Below are 20799 nucleotides of genomic sequence, written 5' to 3'. Positions count from 1 at the left end.
AAAATAGCTCACCGCTCCAGAATGGCAGGAAAAAGAAACTGCCTTAGCACCAGGGATCATTTGTTTAAGTGAAATCCGAAATGTGGAGAACAGACGGGGACCCTTTGTTCCCTGATCCGATGACTCTTTACCGGTGTCCACGGGGCTGTTCTACAACGAGGCTGCTCATTAAGGACAGGGCAGGTACCCCTGTGGATCACAGAGCACGAGGCTCGGTGCAGGACTTCCAGGCTGGGGAGGTAAGCAAGCAGCAACAAAAGTGAGGACGATCCAGATTTCTACGGGAGCAACCGGATGATGGAGATTCCACAGTCTCTGCTGAGATATAGCGGCTCCTGTCAGCCAAGAACAGTCCTTGGGCAAGCCGATGTCCCTTGCTCACGGCCCCTGAAGGGTTCCAATGAGCAGGAGACGGACATGGCTCCAGGTACCAGAGCTAACCCAGAAGGGAGGAGCATACGTTGTAAAGCCCAAAATCCACGTGCAGCCTGATAGATACATTCACTGGCGTGCATGGGAAAATGTTCATTGGACATGCATTAGGCACATTTTTACTGTGCCTAAAAACACGTTTTACTGTGTCGAGTAATTGGATGCGTCGCAACTTTTGCTCCCACACGAATAGCTTCCTTTCAACAGTGTTATGGAATAGAAATGACCATTCTTCCTAATTATCCAAGCAGATGCTCCCCAACTATGGAATCCAGCCGAAGGTATGTTATTCTAGGATAGCACGTAACGAAGCACGCGGGATGGAAGAAATCATAGACACAGGTCAGGTTTTAAAAATTAAATTTTATTTTATGGTTTAAGGGAAGCTAAACCAGCAGAAAATGAAATCCCAGCAAGAAAGAATTGGAAAATGAAGTTTTGGCCTCAGGGGAAATGTCAGAAAATGACTAATGTAAGGGGGGTGAAAAAAAAAGAAAAAACCACAGCTCAGACTGAGAGTGTGAAAAAAAAAAAAGAAATGGAAATCACTAATCAAAAATGCATGACATAGTCTTCAATAATAAATGATGTGGAAACACTAAACTAATGTGACGTGTGTACATTGTGGATTAAAACGAGGAAGAAAGAAAAAATCTGAAGGGTAGTACAAAAGAGGTGAAGCTATTTGCCAAGGTTGATGACATTGCGGCAGCAGAGGTGATGCAAGGGAAGGGTTCCTTTGCCATCGATGGAAGGAACAGACGGCCCCATTGGGCTGGTGTCAGGTGGATCCTGTTATGTGGGACTGAAAGGGCTCTTGCAGCAAAGGCTAATGATCTCAACAAGGAACACATATATCTCCTGCCACTTAGACCTCTCTCTTTCTCCTTCCTCAGAACTAACTGTCAAGCTACCTTGGAGCCTGGATACCTGGAAGACAGTTTTGGTAAGAGTAACATGAATTCAACCAAGTTATGGGTAGCTTTGGTCGAAGACTGCTAGAACTTCTTTTGTCTTGGTGATTGACATAGTGAATAGGTTGCGTGTTTCTTAGCTTTAGATAATCAGGTGGGAAACGTTTGGGAAAAGTCTTCCTGGTACTTAGGGCTAATCCTTCGAACAGCCCAGGGTGGGTCTGGAGCCTATTTCAACATTAATAACCATGAAGTAAGTGACCAGTCTTCAGATCCTTGTGGGGAATGGTCAGGCCATGAAATGGCCTTAAATTAGCATAGGAGGTTGCTTGGTGTTTAAAGAGGCAACTCGCTTTCCATTCTGATATTTTCTACAACTACAGATGAAATAATATACTATGGACAGTCAATGAATATATATGGAGTACTTTTGTTTCTCTTTGCTCCATTTCCTTGGAAAAAATATTTTCTATCCGTGGAAGAACTGGGACCAAGGAATCAACAGTGCACATCATTTCCCTTTTGGCCTAAAGTAAAACATTTGTAATAAAATTTAATAGTAACGGTGATGATTAACTTGATGCATCAACTTGAATGGGCCATGGGGTGCCCAGATATTTGGTCAGACATCATTCTGGGTTTGTCCATAAGGCTGTTTTGGGATGATTGTGCTAAGATCACATGTGAACATGTGAATTGGTAGACTGAGTAAAGCAGACTGCTCTCCCTGACTTGGGTGGGCCTCACCCAACCAGTTGAAGGCCTGAATCGACCATAAAGGCTGTCTCTCCCATGAGTAAGAGGGAATTCCCCTGTCTGAATGCCTTAGATCTGGGACACTGGTTTCTTCAGACTCAAACTGAAACATTAACTCTTCCTCGGTCTCAAGTCAGGTGGCCTTCAAACAGAAACTATGCCATCAAAATAATAATAATAATAGTTGCAGAAATCAAGAAAGAATGTAGAGTTATGAAAGCAAAGCATAAGCATTCCATTTCAGACCAATGGTCTGAATCTTTTAAATGCTCCACAAAACATTTCCTTCAACCATGGCTGTATATGATGGACAGATTTTGCCTTTCACAGAGGAAAACATTTGTATTTTCTTCAAAGATGGCATGACTTTTTGAGCCTGAAAATCCTTGAGTCCTGCTGAACCACATGCAGAAGCCCGGTACCTATAATAGATCACAGAAGGAATTACCAAGCTGACACCGTGAGGAACCTCTACATGGTATCCGGGTTCTGGAAAACACCACTTGAGAACCACTCTGTGTGACTGCTTATTACTAGCAGTAGGAAGGAAATGATAAGTAAGGGATCTGTAATCCATCCTTTCTCTTCCCTGGTAAAGAAAGAAGGAAGATAAACTGGTCAAATCTCCTGGAAAACATGCTGATAAGAAAAAGGGTGGCAAGCACTCTATTGTAATTTGTCAGAGGGAAAGTCTCTATGTATGGAATGCTTTGGGGAGGGTGTACCTAGCTTGGATAGAATTGCTTATGGAAAACAAACCTGGGCTCTAGGAATTTATAGGACATTCATCCATAGGGTACGTAACTGTGTGAGTAGAAACTGGAGATGTTTCATAAGGAAAATGGCTCCCTTCTGAGTGAGTAATGGGACTTCATTACATAGATGAGTGAATGCATGTAGGTCTGGCCAGAGCTTGTCCTCATACGGTAAGAAAGAACAGCTCTGGAGTTCTCAGATCATCTCTGCTTCCACTGGATCTCCTCCCGCCATTTGCAACAATATGCATGGACCTTGATGATATTACCCTAAATGAGGTAAGTCAGACAGAGAGACAAACATGGCATGATCTCACTTATATGTGGGGTCTGAAAAAAGCCAACTCATAGAAACAGAGAGTAGAATGGTGGCTGCCATTCTTTATCAATTCCTTCATGATAATCTTTTCTTTCCCTGCCCCCAAGTGTATGAAATTTACTGACTCTTTCTTACATATTTCTTATGTATGTTTAATTCTGATGATCAAGGTATATATTTTTAAAATAAGATCTGTGGTTTTTCATCCCAATAGATCTATTTGGTTTACTTCCAGATGTGTCATTTTTTGATTAATTTTGCCTTCTCCTGCTCTATCTGTTCCTTCTATTGTTTTTTTTTTAGATGAACCTCCTTAAATTAAAAAAAAAACTATTTTTAGTAATTAATCATTGTAATCTTAGCGACAATCCCCACCTTGCACTAGGATAAGGATATTTTATTACACCAATAAACATCTTTTGAGAACTTGACTCAACTCTGATTTTGCTCCCCAGACATAAAGCAGATTAAAAGTTGGGTGCGTAACTTTTTAATTTTAGTGTTTGATGCCTTGGCTAATGCTATTTATCTTACACTAGAATTTCTTTGCCCCATTGTCTATTAAAAATCTTCATTCCTCCCTACTTTTCAGATAAAATGCCCACATCTCTAAGAATCTATACCTCCATCCTCTAAGGTTTAGTTAATGACTTCCTTTCTTCCTTTAGTATCTCTGGTATAAATATCTATCTTTACAATTTATAAACTAATCATTCTCATACACCATCCTCACTATACATCACCTCATGAAGGGCGCAATCGCTATAGGTTTGTTCACCAGAACTTTGCACATATTAGTTATCCAAATGTTAGATGAATTGACTTGTGGATGTGGACTGTTTTGAAAATATTAATGTAAAAGTTCAATCAGATATGATTTCAACATTTTGAAACAGGAACAGGAAAGGGAACAAAAAGCACACTACTATTTTTTGGACAAATCTAAATATTTCTTCATGTAAATACATATTTTAAAAAAATGACTTAATGTATTTAGAAATATTCGTGTGGCAGAGACAAAGCTAGTAGCCTCCAAACAATTATAGTCAAGAAAGGTGAGAAATGAAGACTATATATATAAAATAATTATTTCATGAAATCGAATGAAGTTATTTAGAGACACTGAAAACTATATTGGGGCTTAAGAACACTCTTACTCCCTCCTTGCTTTATCTGATAGGATTACCCACACTGTGGATTTAAAACAAGGGCAGTTTTATTTAGAAACACTTATCACATTGTGCCAAGAGAGAAAAGTATGCAAAATGAGGACAACAGGAACCTCTTTGTACAGCAAATGGGTAATATTTTGGTTCAACCAAATCCCAGTTTCTAAAATATAAGGAGAGGACGTAAGGGACTAAAACATGGTTGGCAATAATTGAAAGGCGGTCAGTCTTCCAGGTACCATGAAAAGGTCCCATTGCACCAACATATCAACTATGAGAGGGAGAGATCTCTCTTCATTTCTGCATGGATAACAGACTAAAAATGCCCAGCAGTTGCCCAATCACACAACTAGCAAGGGGCAGAGCTTCTCTGGAAATCCAGGTCTTTCCCACGGGCTACCCACCAGGAGTCACACCAAATTCGAGTAGAATGCTCTTGCCTCACGCATCGCTTTGCTCTGGAAGGATGGTACCATTGGTTCTGTCCATCTGCTCTCTACGTTTTATTCTCCCCGCTTCCTTCCTCCCTGCTGCCTTTCAACTTTCATTTTAAGTTCTGTTTCACAGATTCCCAGTTCCCGATAGTAACACAGGATTCCTATATCAAGTATCTTCATGGTGATCATTTTTTTTTTTTTTTAGGATTAGCATGCAAGGCTTTCTTCCAAGACACACAACTATTAATTAAAATATTTCTTAAAGAACAGTTTTAATTTCTGCAGGAAACAAAATACTTATAATATGTATTCCTTCTCATTGTTTAGTCTGATGATAGTTGTATATGTGTTTTTTTGAACACACACTGATCAAACAAAATTTCTCAACAGAACTTATACCGAGGAGTTAGGGCTTGGTAAATGTTTTCTGCTTCTTGATGAGTTTTATAAGTTATGAAAAGGATACATTATAGGATTTTAAAGGACAGATTATTTGATCAACATATACCTATAATTAGCAACTTATTGGACATGTCGTGATTGGATTAAAATTGCTGTTAGAAGTTGTACTGGGGAAAAAGTGAAGCAGGAAATCAAGTTTCAAGTAAAAATTGAAGGAGCATTTAATGACGACTACACACCAGTGAAATTGTTATGTATGTTGTTCAGGTGGTACCAAATTATTTCTATTTTAAACAAAATCAGATGCAGGCATACACACTTGTTGTCACGTTCTAGGCAAATAATGCAAGAAACACACATAGGCCACCATAAGTATTTTATAAATAACATTGCTGTGATGTGTCTTCAAATTTATCTTTACTTTCCATGGGTGATTTTCCCCACTTAATTTCTATTGAATACTAATCTTTGGTGACAAGAAGATTCTTGTCTTAATGGTGATCTCTTTATTCATTTATTTCTTCCTTCATGGCAAAAATTTTCATTCTATAAGCATCTATTGGATATACATGACCATACACGGCTCTTGGTCTTGGGAAATTACCAGCAAATATTCTCATCTGATATTCTAGAGCTTAAGCACTCGGTAGACAGATAAAAAGGTAATAGGTATGTAGATTATAGATAAACATTATAGATACACATTACAGATATAGATTACAGATACATATAGATACATAGTATATAAATATATATAAAGACACATACGCACATACCTATAAATTCTAATTGTCGTTCACACGAACTGAAAAATAAATAAGCATATATAGATGTCTCCATCCACCCAGCAGATTTTCCATAAACACCATCAAATCCATCACCGGGACACATAGCGGCTTCAGTACATCAGGTACTGTTAACTTCTCTCTGTCCCTCATTTCACACTGCATGTCATCACCTACTCATGTACAAATTGTCTAATTGTTGCTAGATCATTTTCATACTTTGATACGTAAATATCTAGACCAGAGTTCAAAGTAGGTCTTTCTTGTACAGAAATGTGCTTTAGAGGTACTGCTTTTCACCAAATTTTGAATCGATTTTCCTTTTGTTCATTATAAAAGGTCCATGGATTACAAGGGCAGTGAAGGACATTCGAATACGCTAGGCAGGAAAAGCCTGGCAAAGATGATTTGTGCGCCCTTTGTGTTCATTTACGATGTTTATGGATAAAGATCATCTCCATGTGTGTTAGTAGAATTTTAAGGTCTCCTTGTGAATGCAGTTGGTGGTTACACTAAAAAAAATGACTAAGTACCCACACCGAGGTCATTATCTGCCTAACCTAAACATTTATTTAGAAGGTTATTTTTTAAAAATAATCGAAAACTGACAAATGGAGGGCAGTTAAGGAAGATCTGTAATATTACACGAACTTCATTTTTAAGCCTCTGTCTGCAGGTCCAGATAGAATCAAATACTTTTGCATTCTTTGAAGAATATAAATTGTTTCCATTGTTGGCCACTCTCTGGGACTTTCTTAGTCAATGTCAGGGATCAGAGATAAGGGCTGGGGTCTGAAGCCGATAGGAGAGAAATGTACACTGTTGATAAAAATCAGAGTGCCCTTCTGATAGCAAAGGCGCTATCAAGCAGCTCACGGATACAAATAGCTTTGCGGGCTCTTTGGAATCCAACAACTTCACTTTCTTAGGGGTAAGTAATTATCCTGTCTGACCTTCCTTCCACGATGGGGCCAGGCTTCCAAATATCAGGAAGCTGGCTTTGCTCGGGCTCTTAGGGGGCTTTCCTTCAATGCCTCCGGAAACTGCAAAGATTTTTAGGATTTCGCGTCGGAAGCCTGTCACTATCTCCCGTGCAGACCAGGAAAGAGTAAAGGAAGCCTTGATTGCTCAAGCAACTTCCTGCTGGCCTGTTCGCTGCATGGGGGGGGGGGGGGGGTTCAGGAGAAAATCTATGGGTATGGATTCCTTCTAAATCGTTTTTGCTCCACCAGTAACATGTTCCAGTTTGATTAATAATTACATGACTTACACAAGAACTTTCTTCCTTGTGGCCACTTCTGGTTCAAAGGCTCCTTAATGAATCAACCCGGAGCATTTTGGAAAACACAAGCAAGTCACTCTGGAAGGGCTATTTTAGCTCATTTCCCCGGCACTGGCCCTTGTTTCTGTAAGTCTTGTGGAAACATTGGCTTTTGTTCTATATTTACTTTCCCGACCCAAACGATATTATCATCCCGCTGCTTAAAATTAGTGATGCTATTCCATTAAGGATTCTGTAGCAACCTGAGATGAGATGCAGATTTAGGTATATAGAGACAAACATTAGGCTATACACACACAGAGAGATGTGCTCACGCAGTTCAGGCTGCACCACCCGATGCAGATGTCAGACATTCACCCGCCTGTCTTTTGTCAACAGCGTCAGCTCTGTTTTCCCCTCCAGCCCCATCCACAGAAACGCGGCCACGTCACTTACCTAAGGCAGGGCCGCTCACTATTTGCTTTGTTTCTCTGAAGCAGGGCATCCTTCCTTCTCAGGCTCCTCCATATATATGGTTCAGGAGGAGCTGGGGGCAAGAGAATGACAGCTCGAGTTCATGAGCTCCTAGAATTTAAGTGGATTTCCCATCAGAAATCACGAAAGCAGGAAGAGACAGAGTGACATATTTAGTGTTGAGAGAAAACAATCCCCAACATAAAATTCTATGTCCAGTGAAATGATCCTTTAAACATGAAGGAGACATAGATTTTCTCGTAGAAACAAAGGCTGAAGAAATCCATTGCCACAGACCTACTCTGCCAGAAATATTGATAGGGTGAAGGAAATTATATCGATCATATAAACAGGATCTTTGGATCTGATAAAGGAAGGAAAGCTTCAGATAGGGAATAAAATGAAGGTAGAATAAAATATCTTAATATTTTGTGCTTAATTGAGCTAATAGATAACTCCTTGTCATTATAACACTATATTGGGTGATTTCAACATACAGATAAATGTAATAAATTAGAGCAATGTTGTAATGGAGAAGAGAGGAATTAGGGACACTTTATTATAAGTTGCTTTCACTGTACATGAAATGATTCAATGATTATTGAAGGTGGATATGAATTAGTTTAAAAGGTATATTGAGAATTCTAAGGAAAAGAATACATTTTTAAAAGAATTATAATTAATACTGTAAGGGATGATAAATAGAAATTCTACAAAATGCATAATTTAAACCAGAGAAGACGGAAAAATAGGGGAAAAAGAAAGAACAAGTATAATGAAAATATTTATAAATATGGTAGATATTAATCTTACTACATAAGTAATCCCTTGAAATGGGGATGGTCTAAACATAGGATTAAAAGACAGAAATTATCAGAGTGGATAATATAAGACTCAAAATAGGTTGTCTCTAAGAGGCTCAATTCAAGTATAAAGACATGGATAAGATCAAAGTTAAGGGAGGAAGATATACCACGAAACAACCCAAAGAAAGCTGGAGTAGCTGTATTAATTTCATACAAAGCATACTTCAGGGCAAGGAAAATTGTCAAGGGTAAAGACATGCATTATGCAATGACAAAGAGGACAATTCTCTAGGAAGATGTAAAAGCATTTATTATGCATGTGCTGGGCAAAAGAACATCAAAATACACAAACAAACATTCACAGAACTGCAAGAAAAAATAGACAAATCCACTATTATAATTGGAGAACTTCAACACCCCTCTTTTAGTAACTGATAAACAGGCACGAAGTCAGTAAAAATGTCCTTGACCTAAACAAGACTGTCAATCAACTTGATCTAATTGATATTTATAGAATACTCTGTCCACCAACAGCAAAATACACATTATTTTCAAATTCAAATGGAACATTCACCAAGATAGACCACACCCTGGGCCATAATACACTCCCTAACAAACTTAAAATACCAGAAGTCATGCAGAGTATGTTTTCAGAAAATAACAGGAATTAAACTTGAAATCAACAAAAGAAAGGTAGTTGGAAAATCCCAAAATATTTGGAGAGTAAAGAACACTATTCTGAAAAACACATTAGCCCAAAGACAAGTAGCTCAAGAAAAATTTTACAATATTAAAAGTAAGTCAAAAGGAAAGGGAACCTGATCAAAATTCGTGAGATGCTGTGAAAACAGTATTTACAGGGAAATTTTTACCACTCAGTGCATCCTTTAGGAAAGAAGAGAGATCGACAATCTATAATCTAAGTTCCTGCCTTAGGAACCCAGAACAAGAGAACAATTTAAGTCTAAAGCTAGCAGAAGAAAAGAAATAATAAAGACGAAAGCAGAAATCAATGAACTTGGAAAAAGGAAATCAACAGAGAAAAATCAATGAAAGCAAAACCCTGCTATTCGAAAAGGTCAATAAAATAAAAGGCCAGACTAGAGGACACAGATGTTCAGTGCCTGTCACGTCTAGGATGTATGTCTATATGTGTTGTATATATTTTTGCATATACGTTTAAGTATATTTTGTACATAATACATATTGTAGACATCACAACATAAAAATATTTGTATACTTATATACATAAATATATGTTTATGTGTAATACATATGAATAGATGTATTAATATACATTATATATAATATATGCTTATATACATATGTTTACAGTGCATGAGTGCGATGAGGAAGCACCCTTGTGCTTGTAGGAGACCGTAGTCTTGTGAATAATAGGAGACAATTGCATTCTAACCACAGATACTGAGCATTTACATCCTGCTGGAATGTGTCAAACAGAAAGATGGAGAGAATATTAGGGCTAATCCCAAATTGTTCACAAGCTGGGGAGCTCTTCAGGAAGAGCCTTTCCTGTGTTGGGTGGATGTGCACAGGGATGGATTTCAAGGTGTGGTCGGGGAAGGATATATGACCTTAGTGATGGGAGGAAGACCTGAAGTGCCAAGTTAAACTAAACCAATAGTTATTGATGAAGGGTCTGCTATGAGCCAAGCATTTATATGCGTCATCTCATTCTATACTTCCTGTAACTCTTGGAGACATTATTATGCCGGTTTTACGGGCAAGGAAACAGAGAATTGACCAAGTTGGGACTCGGGGGTTGGTCCGTGGGGGCTCTTACTTAAATCCAGCTGTGCTTGCCCTCACTGGGACCATCTTCCCACACCAGTGCTCTCCAGCCCATGTTCCCCGGAGCCTTGGGGTCCCATGGAGGAGGGAGCCCCTGCAGCCACAGCAGGATGAGGAAGAACCTAAGCATACACTCAGATGTATCTGTTGCATGCATTTGGCTCAGCATAAAATTCAGCTGAGAGAAAATATCGCTGCTATGTTTCCATCTGGAACTCAACACACCGTTCAATATTGAAGCATGAGACACACATGAGATGTCCATGTGCACCCAGCTTTCTGCGCCCTTTGACACCTATTCAAGCCAAGCTCTCTGTATGTGACACCAGACTTTTCATCTCCTGAGAATATTTCTAATCCTTAGTGTGCCCACTCAAGGATTTATTATCAGTGAATCGAAATATATTTGTTTTACTTCGTTAGAAAATTTGAGACATTTTCCCAACCTAATGATCCAACGGACAAGATGCATAAGAACAATGTATGGGGCGCCTGGGTGGCTCAGTCGGTTAAGCATCTGCCTTTGGCTCAGGTCATGATCTTGGGGTCCTGGGATCAAGCCCCGTGTGGGGCTCCCTGCTCAGCAGGGAGTCTGCTTCTCCTTCTGCTTCTGCCCCTCTCTCACTTGTGCTCTGTCTCTCTCTGTCTCAAATAAATAAATAAAATCTTAAGAAAAAAAAAAAAAAGAACAGTGCAAGCCCAGAACAGATCTATTGAGCAGGTGTGTTCTTGGGAACATCAGAGAACACTCACCGTTACCCTCTTTGAAGCTGTCTGCCTCCAGATACCAAGAAGCATGGGGGCAGGGCTCAGAGAGAACCCAATGTCTCCTGGGAGCCAGGGTGTTGTCTGTCTGTCTCCACACTTTGCTTGGAGGGGTCTATTTTATAAAGTCTATGTCTTTGAGCCCCAAATAAACTGAAAGGCGTCACTGTTTTGTTTTCTGTTCTAAAGCAGAAAGTGCTCCTGGAGGGCAGGACAGGGAAGGTGCCAGCTTTCTTTCTTCGTGATATATTTGTTCAGCTCAGATGTAAGAGCTGTATTTCAAACCCACTTCCTTATTTGCCTTAGCCAAGGAGTGCCACGTTAACAAAAATACTCAAGGCATCGGAGTGGTAGCTTTTGAGAAATGTCTCTTTGCTCACTAGATACACATATGCTTCTTCATAGATTAGTATTGTCATGATTCTATGACCCCTGAGTTCCAACCCCACTCTGGAAAGGCTAACGACATATGATCCTCTTGAGAAACGGTGTAAATGTGCACCGTGGCAATGAAAATTGATCCCACAGATAATCATATTTTAATTGTTGGCTAATTGTACAACTTGGATGGATTTTAGTTTTACAGAAAATATTCCCTGGCTGTTCACCATCTTCCATGAGGTTGATTTCAGACGCTGCAAACAACATGCTCAGCACTATGCTTTTCCTTGGGAGAGTCACCTGCAGGGAACACCATGTACTTCCCACCATTGCCCCAGCGTGGGAGAACATGAATGGGCCCATGAAATCTATTAAAACAGGACAAAGAAAAAATGGATTTTTTCCCCCTCAAAAGGAATTCAACGCACCTAATGCACTTTTACATTCTCTTTTCCCTAGGAGATGAAGAGGAAGGAAGGAAAGAAAGGAAAAGAGAAGAGGTGTAGGAGAAGGGACAGAGGAGAGGAAAGAAGAATCTTTGAAAAGATAAACGAGGACAGAAAACAGGCCCACGTGTACATTTCTGTCCAGACGTTGCATGGGTCATTTGCCTCAGCTTTGTAAAGGAGTTTTCAAGATGAGTTTCACAAGTGTCCTTGTTTCCTGGGATTGGGCCACCATTCACACTCTATACTCCTAATGCCACCTGCCTATTGAGAAGAACTTCCATCTGTGTCTATGTCTGAAAAATGACATAACGTATTTTTGAAAAACACCAAAAATCTTTTTGTTTCATGAAAGGCAAGTTTTAAATCTACCCCAAATTGTAATTTCTAGGAATGTCAGTTAATTATATGGCTTTTTGATTCTTAACTGATTATCTCAAGAATTAAAGCATATAATAGAAATTTAAGTATATTATGTTATGGAATTATAAATATTTAATGGTGACATACAATTATATATATATATATATCATCTATCTATCATCTATCATCTCCATCCATCCATCATCCATCCATCCATCTATCCCTATATCTATCTATTATTATCTATCATCTCTATCCATCCATCCATCATCCATCCATCCATCCATCCCTATATCTATCATCTATCTATCTATCATCTATCTATCATCATCTATCTATCATCTCTCATCTATACATCTATTCATCAGCTATATGAATGTCAGGAACATATAGGCAATTCACTCTTGAAATGATTGTCTCTTTCTTCAGCACAAATGTATTCCAGGAAACATTTCCACCCATTTTGGAGAGTGTTTGAAGCATTCTTACCAAAACCACAGGGGATGTGGTGCACCAAGAAGCCAATGGGAGTGACACTCAGCTGTCTTTGCAGCCAACGTAGACACAGGGAGAACAGTCCCCCTTCTGGTAGGGAGCAATGTGCCCCCTTTTGAGATGCTCTGGCAGAGGGAACAAACAGGGGGTTCACTAGGAGCCCCAAAGGGCAGGGTTTCATTGGGGAGTGAGCTGTGATTCACGGGTGACTGAGCAGCTTCCCCCTCTGCCCCCTCCCTCTGCAGACGCTGCCTTGGGGAAAGGAGCAGCGGGATTTATTTATGAGGCAATGGTAAATGACTCTTTCGGGCAACGTTGGCATGGCTCGCTATCCAGTAAATAAAATGCAATCTTTCCAGACTGCCGGCGTTGCCTTGCAGGACTAACATCTACCTGGAGGCTAACAGAGTTCTATCCAATTTTGACCATGAGAAATTATATTCCAGATTGGATGATTTGAACATAGAATACTATAGTCTTGAAAGAATGGCCTGAGTTACAATGGTTTATGCTATAATTCTATCTCTCGTCGTTAAAAAAAAAAAATCTCCTTCCCAAAATAAAGATATAGTAGTATCAGATCAAATGTGGCACCGAACAGACAGAAATATGCTGGTCCAGGAACAGTGACAAATGAGCACAGGAGGTTGTTTAGAGTTTAGAAATACAAAGAGCTTGCTTATTGCAGAAACCGAACGAGTCACTTACTCCGGATGTCCGTGGGTCTTACAGCAGGAGATGACCCTGCAAATAAAAATAAGAAAGAAGGGGACTTCAGCCTTCATTTATTTTCCTCATTCAAGGGAGGGAACTTCTACATCGGTGAATCAAATTAGGGTGTTGTAAACCAGAACGTCAAGATTTATCATGTACCTTGAGACCTCTCGCATACCACAAAAGCAAACAGAAAGTTCAGCTCAGCCTATAAAACTAATTACTGGGAGATCTTTCTGCAAACCACCAGCTTGGAGTTTCTGACTGTGGAAAAATGGGCACTAGGGTGAATTTCAGCTCTATGGATACTAGTGTGTTTTCAGGTGTGACCACAAGCCCCTTGCTGACTTCTCAGGCCATCTTAGTATGCATGCACGTGAGCGCACACGCACACACAGAGACGGTAATGCATGTATAATACATGTACTTGGATCATTTCTGCTTCTGTCCTGAAATGGATGTTGGTCTTTAGAAACAGTCTCTGCATACTATTTGAACCTAAATGGTCAGGAATGACCAAAGTAGTGACCATATTTGTAGGAAATACTGTGTGCAATTCATTTGTAACAAAATCTGCACCTGTATTGTCCAGTGCCAAAATTAATGACCAATGGGTAGGGCCCTTTAGAGTTTGCAATGCTGTTTTGCAGTGCTTATGTCCAGAATTATTTCTCAAATATGTAGATCTAATGCACTTCCTATTTGTCATGGATCAGCCATAAGCCTGTGGGCGAGTTTTTCTATCCTTCTGATGTTGCCTGTTCTCATATGTAGGGATGATAGGTGGATGAGAATTGACACGAGCAAAATATGTGATGTACTATCTGGGGTACAGAGCCTATTAAGATGATAGTGAGGATGATGATGATGATGGTGATGATGATGAGGGTGATGATGATGATGATAAAGATGAAGAGGAGAAAGAGGAACATAAACATGTTGAAAGAGTTTGCTCTCTTGGCCTGAATTCCCTAAAAGCAGCACCTGAGGTGGGTGATTTATTGAGAGGGTAGTGTCTTCCCAAGAAAAGCTTGGAAGAGGGTAAGGCAAGCCAGTAGGACAGGGGAAGCAGTTAAGCCAAGTGGGTGTTTCAGCTGGAGTCCAGCCTCATCCTATTCCTACAGGGAGCTCTGGGTCTGAGGGAGGGCTCAGAGCTTTGTGTCCTCTTATTCAATAGTCATTGGTTAGGGGCTAACCCAGCAGAGAGAGGAGCGACCTCTTAGGCACTTCTAGGCAATGCAGCTCTCATCAGCCGAGGACACCATTTCTAAACCAAGGATGTGTTTGCCTACTAGCAGACATTTGGCAATATGTGAAGACACTTTTGGTTGTCAGCACTGAAGATGCTACTGGCATTGAGTGAGTAGAACACAGGGATCCTGTTAAACGTCATATAATGCACAGAAAACCCCCACAAGCATGGATTATCCAGGCTGAAATGTCAATAGCCCCAAGGTTGGAAACCCCAAAGGACCCGTTTCTGGAGAGGAATGAATCTTTGTGGGATTGGCAGCCAGTACTCACGGCAGCTGGTTTTACGTGCAATGACCAGATGAGGAGAATCGGAGGGTCAAACCAAGCATCCGCTAACATCGGTATGTCGGTATTAGCAACGATTTGGGAAGAAGAGCCGCATTTTATGTTGGTTTCAAACAAACCCCAAAGATGGCCATTCTTTCAAAGTCAGGAACTTATTTTGCTTTCTCCGTGAATGGTTTCAAAAGATAGATAGCAGGTTGATGCCAACCCAGGGCAGCCGGAAAGGACTTGTTACCAAAAGCAAAATTAATGTCGGTATTGCTGGGAAACTCTGAAGGGGCCAACAGGCCTTGAGGAGGTGGTGACAATCCTCTGCTGTGATGAGGTTTCCTTGCAAAGTCTGGATGTTTGATCCCCTAGTGTTTTCATTAACATAATTGAAGGGAGGATTTATTTTGTGCTGGTTAAGTGAACTTAAAGGGACTAATTATATGCTGCCCTCCTTGGAACATTAATTTCGTCTTGGCATTCTTAACGGCAGTGAGAGGACGTGCTTCAATGTTATACACAATAAACATCTTTGGTCGTCTTGAGGACGGGGGCCGTGGCTTCAGTGCATTGGAATGTCTAATGAATCCATAGCGTATTTCTATGTGTTTAAGTAATGAGACTATTTCCTGTTGGTCTTCATGATTAATAAATCAGAAATAGGAAGACATTGAAAGGCAAGGTATCTCTTGGGGAGATATTTTGGCAGTGATTTGCCAGAATGATGTGATGTCTTGGTTTTATGTGACTTGGAAAAGACACAATAGAATGTAGAATAGTATGTTGGGTTTTATTACTAAATGGTGTTCGGGTCAATTGTCCCTGGTATTTTGTGATTTCATTCGTTTCTAAGCCAACATGTTAATTAAAAAATATATATGTAATACAAAAATACATATATATGTTACATTATTCCCTGCTTCTGAGAAGGAACTGTTTTTGCAGAAATATATCAATTTTATTAAACAACCAAAATTGGAACTATCACTCTTGACTCTTGCTTAAGAGTAAAAAAGAAGTAAGTCAGCAGCAGATAGCATGGCCAGCAAGACATGGACTCTTCTTATAAAAGTATCTGTTGCAAACCCAGAAATAGAAATTACTTCAATTTCCAAAAGTTACTACAAAATTACTGTTTTTTTAAATTCATAAGATTTGGGTGATTTGTGTCTCTCGCTGAATGACCTGGCTTTTCTCAGAAATCTGGTTATAAAATGTTGAGTTACGGAGTGTCACTTGCTAGGATGGCCTACTCTAGGGAAATGCAGGAGTGGCAGGGATGCATCAAAGGTGATGTCATGAGGTTGCAGGAAAAATAATAATTCAGAAGAACTGAGCCAGGAGGGTCCGACGCAGGTGATGCTGACAGATGTATCCCAAGTACAGGTGAAATTCTATGAAAAGCAATTAAAAACATAAGCACAGGGAGAATGAACTGCTCAGCTAGCAAAGAAATCTTTCTGAAAGCAGAAGCACTTTGATTTTCACAAGTGAATTTTAACTACTTAGTAGCTGAAAATAATCTGCGGTCTTGACCCAAATCTTCATGTAATCAAGTGTCTTGATGGATGTTGTACTTAAGACGTGTTAATGAAGGTGGTTGGCATTTTAGGGAGTATAGAAGTGGTCACCTGAGCTCGGTGAGCCCTGGAGGGTCTGGGTCCTGAGTCCCAGATGGCAGGTCTAGAACACTGACTTCATTCATTCAACTGGACTTCACCAGATACCGAGGCAGGAGGGAGGGGGATTTGGAACACAAAAACCACAAACCCAAATGGAATGTCTGTCCCATGAACTTTACTGGTCTTCAAAAATCACTGTGGATTTAAAATGGTAGCCACATGTGTGTTTTAAGAGCATAAAATCCAAAGAGGGTCAGGTGGGACGGGCTATGGGAAATTCTAATTGGACGCTCCCCAAACTCTAATCATGTGTGCTTTGTGGGTGCAGGAAGCATGCTGATGTGGTGCTCGGCTTTATGTGAGATAAGAAGGTCAGAAGCCATTTGCTTATGGGCTTCTAGTAAAGAAAGTAAAATCTGCTTACAAAGAGCACAACGGTTTGTCCCATAATTCACGATTCTAAATAAAATTTATAGAAGTTACTGAGATAAAAGTTGAACACAACCCCGTTTTTATGGGTCTTCGAGTTAGACGAATTTTTGTGATGATAGGATAGCTTTGTGTTGTCATTTTCAAAGGCGCATAAAATCAGCACCACCTGTCGCAGAAAGCTGAGATTTATTTTCCAGGAATTTACAGTGTCAATCGGATTTTGCCTACTGGAATCCTGGTTACACACCAATGCAATCCACAGGGAAGAAAGCTTTTTATTGATAAAGATTCAGATCACATATTTCTTGGTTACTCACTAAAGCAATTATCATGGGAATCAAATTTTTCACATATCCCTCGAAAGTCACAGGATTCTGAAAGAAAGGATGATAAAGATGGAAAATCAGTAGACTCTACTAATTCCTTCCACATTGTATGTCATAAGACTAAGCAGTGGAGGTGAGAAGGAAAAATCTAGAGTCTAAGCTCAAGTTCTCATTCCATTAGAAACACCATTAACCCTCAGCATGCAGACAGGGATCCTAAAAGACATGCTAATTTGCCTCTTAGTTTTTATTGAAAATCTGTTATGGAGGCCATGCATTTACATCGATATGCTAATTTGAATGTGCTGGTCAATGGGTGGTTTTCTGTTGGGTGGGTCTAGTTACATGTTCCCTTGGACCCACTTCCTGGCTCTGGATGGTTGTGCCACTGGATAATTTATGCACTCATTGATTCGGTGGCTCAGATGCCTGGCTCAGATGGCCACCTCAAGGGGAAAAAAGGAGCAAAAGACATCATAAACACATAAGGATTACCCCCACCTGGAGATGTGTGTGAGTCCCTAACATGGGTGGCGTTGAGTGACTTATTTATTTTTTTCTAAGTATTCTAAAGCTAAAATCCCTCAAAGCAAATACTATCTGTAAATTGTATCTATGTTAGGGAAGTTCATATTATATATTTATTATTTTTGGAATATCTATTTATTATTCAAATGCTTCAACATCTTGGTGAGGTGCACAGACATGCAAGCCAAACCTTCTGGTTTCAAATTATGGATTCAGTGCATACTAGCAGGGACAATTCAAGTCACTGACTCCACCTCTTTCTCACTGTCCTCATCTATAAATTGTGAATAAAGTACTAACTACCTCATAAGGTTCTTATAGAGATTAGATGAGCAAATATATGGAAGGTCCATGGAAGAGTATCTTGCTCCTATTAAGTGCTATAAAAGTGTTATCATTACCTATAGACTATTATTACTGTTATCCTATTCCTAGCAGTAACCTCCTGCCTCAGTTCCAGATTTATGGTAGTTTAGGCAACACAGAAATATTTATTTTGCTGACATCTGCGTCAGGTATCATGCGTCTTTTTGGATCTAAAGGTAGAAGGTACGACAGACCTTGCCTCCTTGGCATGGCACTAGCGATATGCTTCTAATGAATAGAATATGGGAAAAGTGATGCTGTGTCACGTCTGAGATTAGGTTACCAAAGACCCTCTATATGTTCCTGAGTATCTATCGTAGCATCCATCCTGGGCTGGGTACCCAGTACACTTTCAGCCACTGACGGGCACCATTTTGAATCCCCATGCCCACCCCAATTTATTCTCTGGTTCACATATGGCACTGTTAGCTGATTTATCTTTCCATCCAGCTGGAATGTGCTGTCCTAAAATGTGTGTATTTGTCCTATATCTCTATGCTTAGCCAGGGGGCAGTGCTGAAAATTTGCTCTCTATATAAATTAATGGTTAAGACCATCCCCGGTGGTGGAGGGCCCGTTAAAAAGCTATGTTTGGGGATGCCTTGTCAAATCTCTGCTAACCCCCTCTCTCAGCCACAGAGTGATAGTTACACTTCAGTGAGTAGACAACTTGTGCCAAGAGTGTCAGCTCCATGAGCTCTCATTCTCATAGCGCACCCCCCCAAAATAAGTAGAGTTCAGTCAAGCAGCCAAGAGGTCACAGCCAACAAGGCCAGCATCGGGCTTTGAACCCTAGACCAGCTGGTTGTTAAACCTGGAGGATTGTTCTTCACACATGATTCTTTGGGGAGATATGAAAAGAATTGATTTAAAAATATATTCCTATACACGCAAATCACCATCTCTATTTAGGATGAAAGAGTAAGCCAACTATAAGGAATCAATGGGCCCTTCCTTTTCTTTCGATCCTGGCACCTGCTCAGACCGACATTTTTGGGACCCCGTTAAACCAGGTTATGCTTTGTGTGATACAACTAAATGGTGATTTCAATGTATAGGTGTTTAAATTTCCAAATCTCTTTTCTCAGTAGCAAATAGTAGTGCCCTACATAACAATAGTGACAAGTAGATTAAATAACCAGTGTTTGTAAAATACTTTATCCTGTTGCCTATTCCCCCACCCCCCAGCCCCCTTCGGTGGGCTTCCAGTGGAGAGCAGAAAAGATGATGAACTCTGGGAACACTGCCTGGAATATTATTAAATTACTTGTGTCGTGCTCAGTGATTTACAACCTGTGGGATGGCAGACCGTCAAGCCTTTGTGTTTCAGGGATATTCCCCAAATTCCACCATCGTATCTGCTTTCTTCTGATTTAAAATGTACAGTCGTGATAAAGGAGATTTCTTAAATATGTGGCACGAGCTGTAATCACCTTTATGGCGCATTTTGCTTCTAAGGAAATTAAAGAATGATCCTACTACATAATAAATGAAGCTGGAAGTTAAAATGATGATATCTGAACTTATTCCATTTGTATTTTAAGAGAGTTATTATAATTTATTTCATATTTATCTAATTTTGTCATAATTCATTTGATTCTTTCATCTCACCTATTTTGTTGGACTTAATTTATCTCATTTATTATTAGAGGCATTGGAATCATTAGGAAATAATTCACACCACAGGTAATGATGAGGCTTTAATATGCTCCAATAAATTATCTTTATTTCTTGTGAAGTTAAACTCAAAGATAGATACTATGTGACAACAGTCAGCAAAGTAAGAAAAATACTTTTTTCCAGGCACACAAAACACAGCCTTGACTAGCTCCTGAGGTTTCATGATAAGAAATAGCCCAATGGATTCTGTGCCATTGTTAGAATGCAGTGTAGTGGCTTTGGTTTTTTGGTTTTTGTTTTCCAGTTTTGGGGGGTTTTGCACATTTTTTGGTCTTTCCCTATTGTACCGTGAGCACAATATATTAACATGGATTATGTATCTCGTTAACAGATTTTTATAGAAAACCGAAGATCTATGTTTACATAATATGTATTTGCAGGGATTCAATGAAAAATTGCTTTAAATTCAATTTTTAAAAATTAAAATTCCATTGACTAACCTGAACTAGAGTTGTTTGGGTTTTTGCTCTTGTTTTTGGTTTTTGTTTAGAGTTTTTGATAGGACAAGTGGGATACATGTTTCTTTCCCTTTACTTACTAGTTTACAAAGTAATAAGCTGATTCACAAGTATTTTCTAAAGATAATCGATGTGCATATTTTTAGCATCATCATGAACTCATGCATTTAATAAAATTTGGTATGTTTTCATACATTTAAACATTACCTTTATTAATGGTCAGGATGTGTCACCTTTAGCCAGAGGGAGCCCATTCAAGTTGGCTCTTGAGCCCTTTCGACACCATCGTAGAAATCTTACAGAGTCTTGCTTTCTAGTAACCACACAGCTGATAAAGAGAATTCTTTAATAGTTGAATTGGAAGTGGACCATTA

The 20799-nt window shown here is 39.6% G+C and overlaps 1 long non-coding RNA gene across 1 annotated transcript; it reads left to right on the top strand.

Annotated features, from left to right (window-relative positions):
* Positions 1–12: 12 nt before the first annotated feature.
* LOC118550155 (uncharacterized) lies at positions 13–12344 on the top strand. The gene is made up of 3 exons (XR_004924423.2): positions 13–713; positions 1329–1378; positions 11928–12344. It is a non-coding gene; the product is annotated as an uncharacterized LOC118550155 (long non-coding RNA).
* Positions 12345–20799: the final 8455 nt, after the last annotated feature.

The sequence above is a fragment of the Halichoerus grypus genome, chromosome X (assembly GCF_964656455.1).
Source record: "Halichoerus grypus chromosome X, mHalGry1.hap1.1, whole genome shotgun sequence".
Lineage (NCBI taxonomy): Eukaryota > Metazoa > Chordata > Mammalia > Carnivora > Phocidae > Halichoerus > Halichoerus grypus.
Note: the sequence above shows the minus strand (reverse complement) of the source record. Positions and strands in the feature narration are given on the sequence as shown.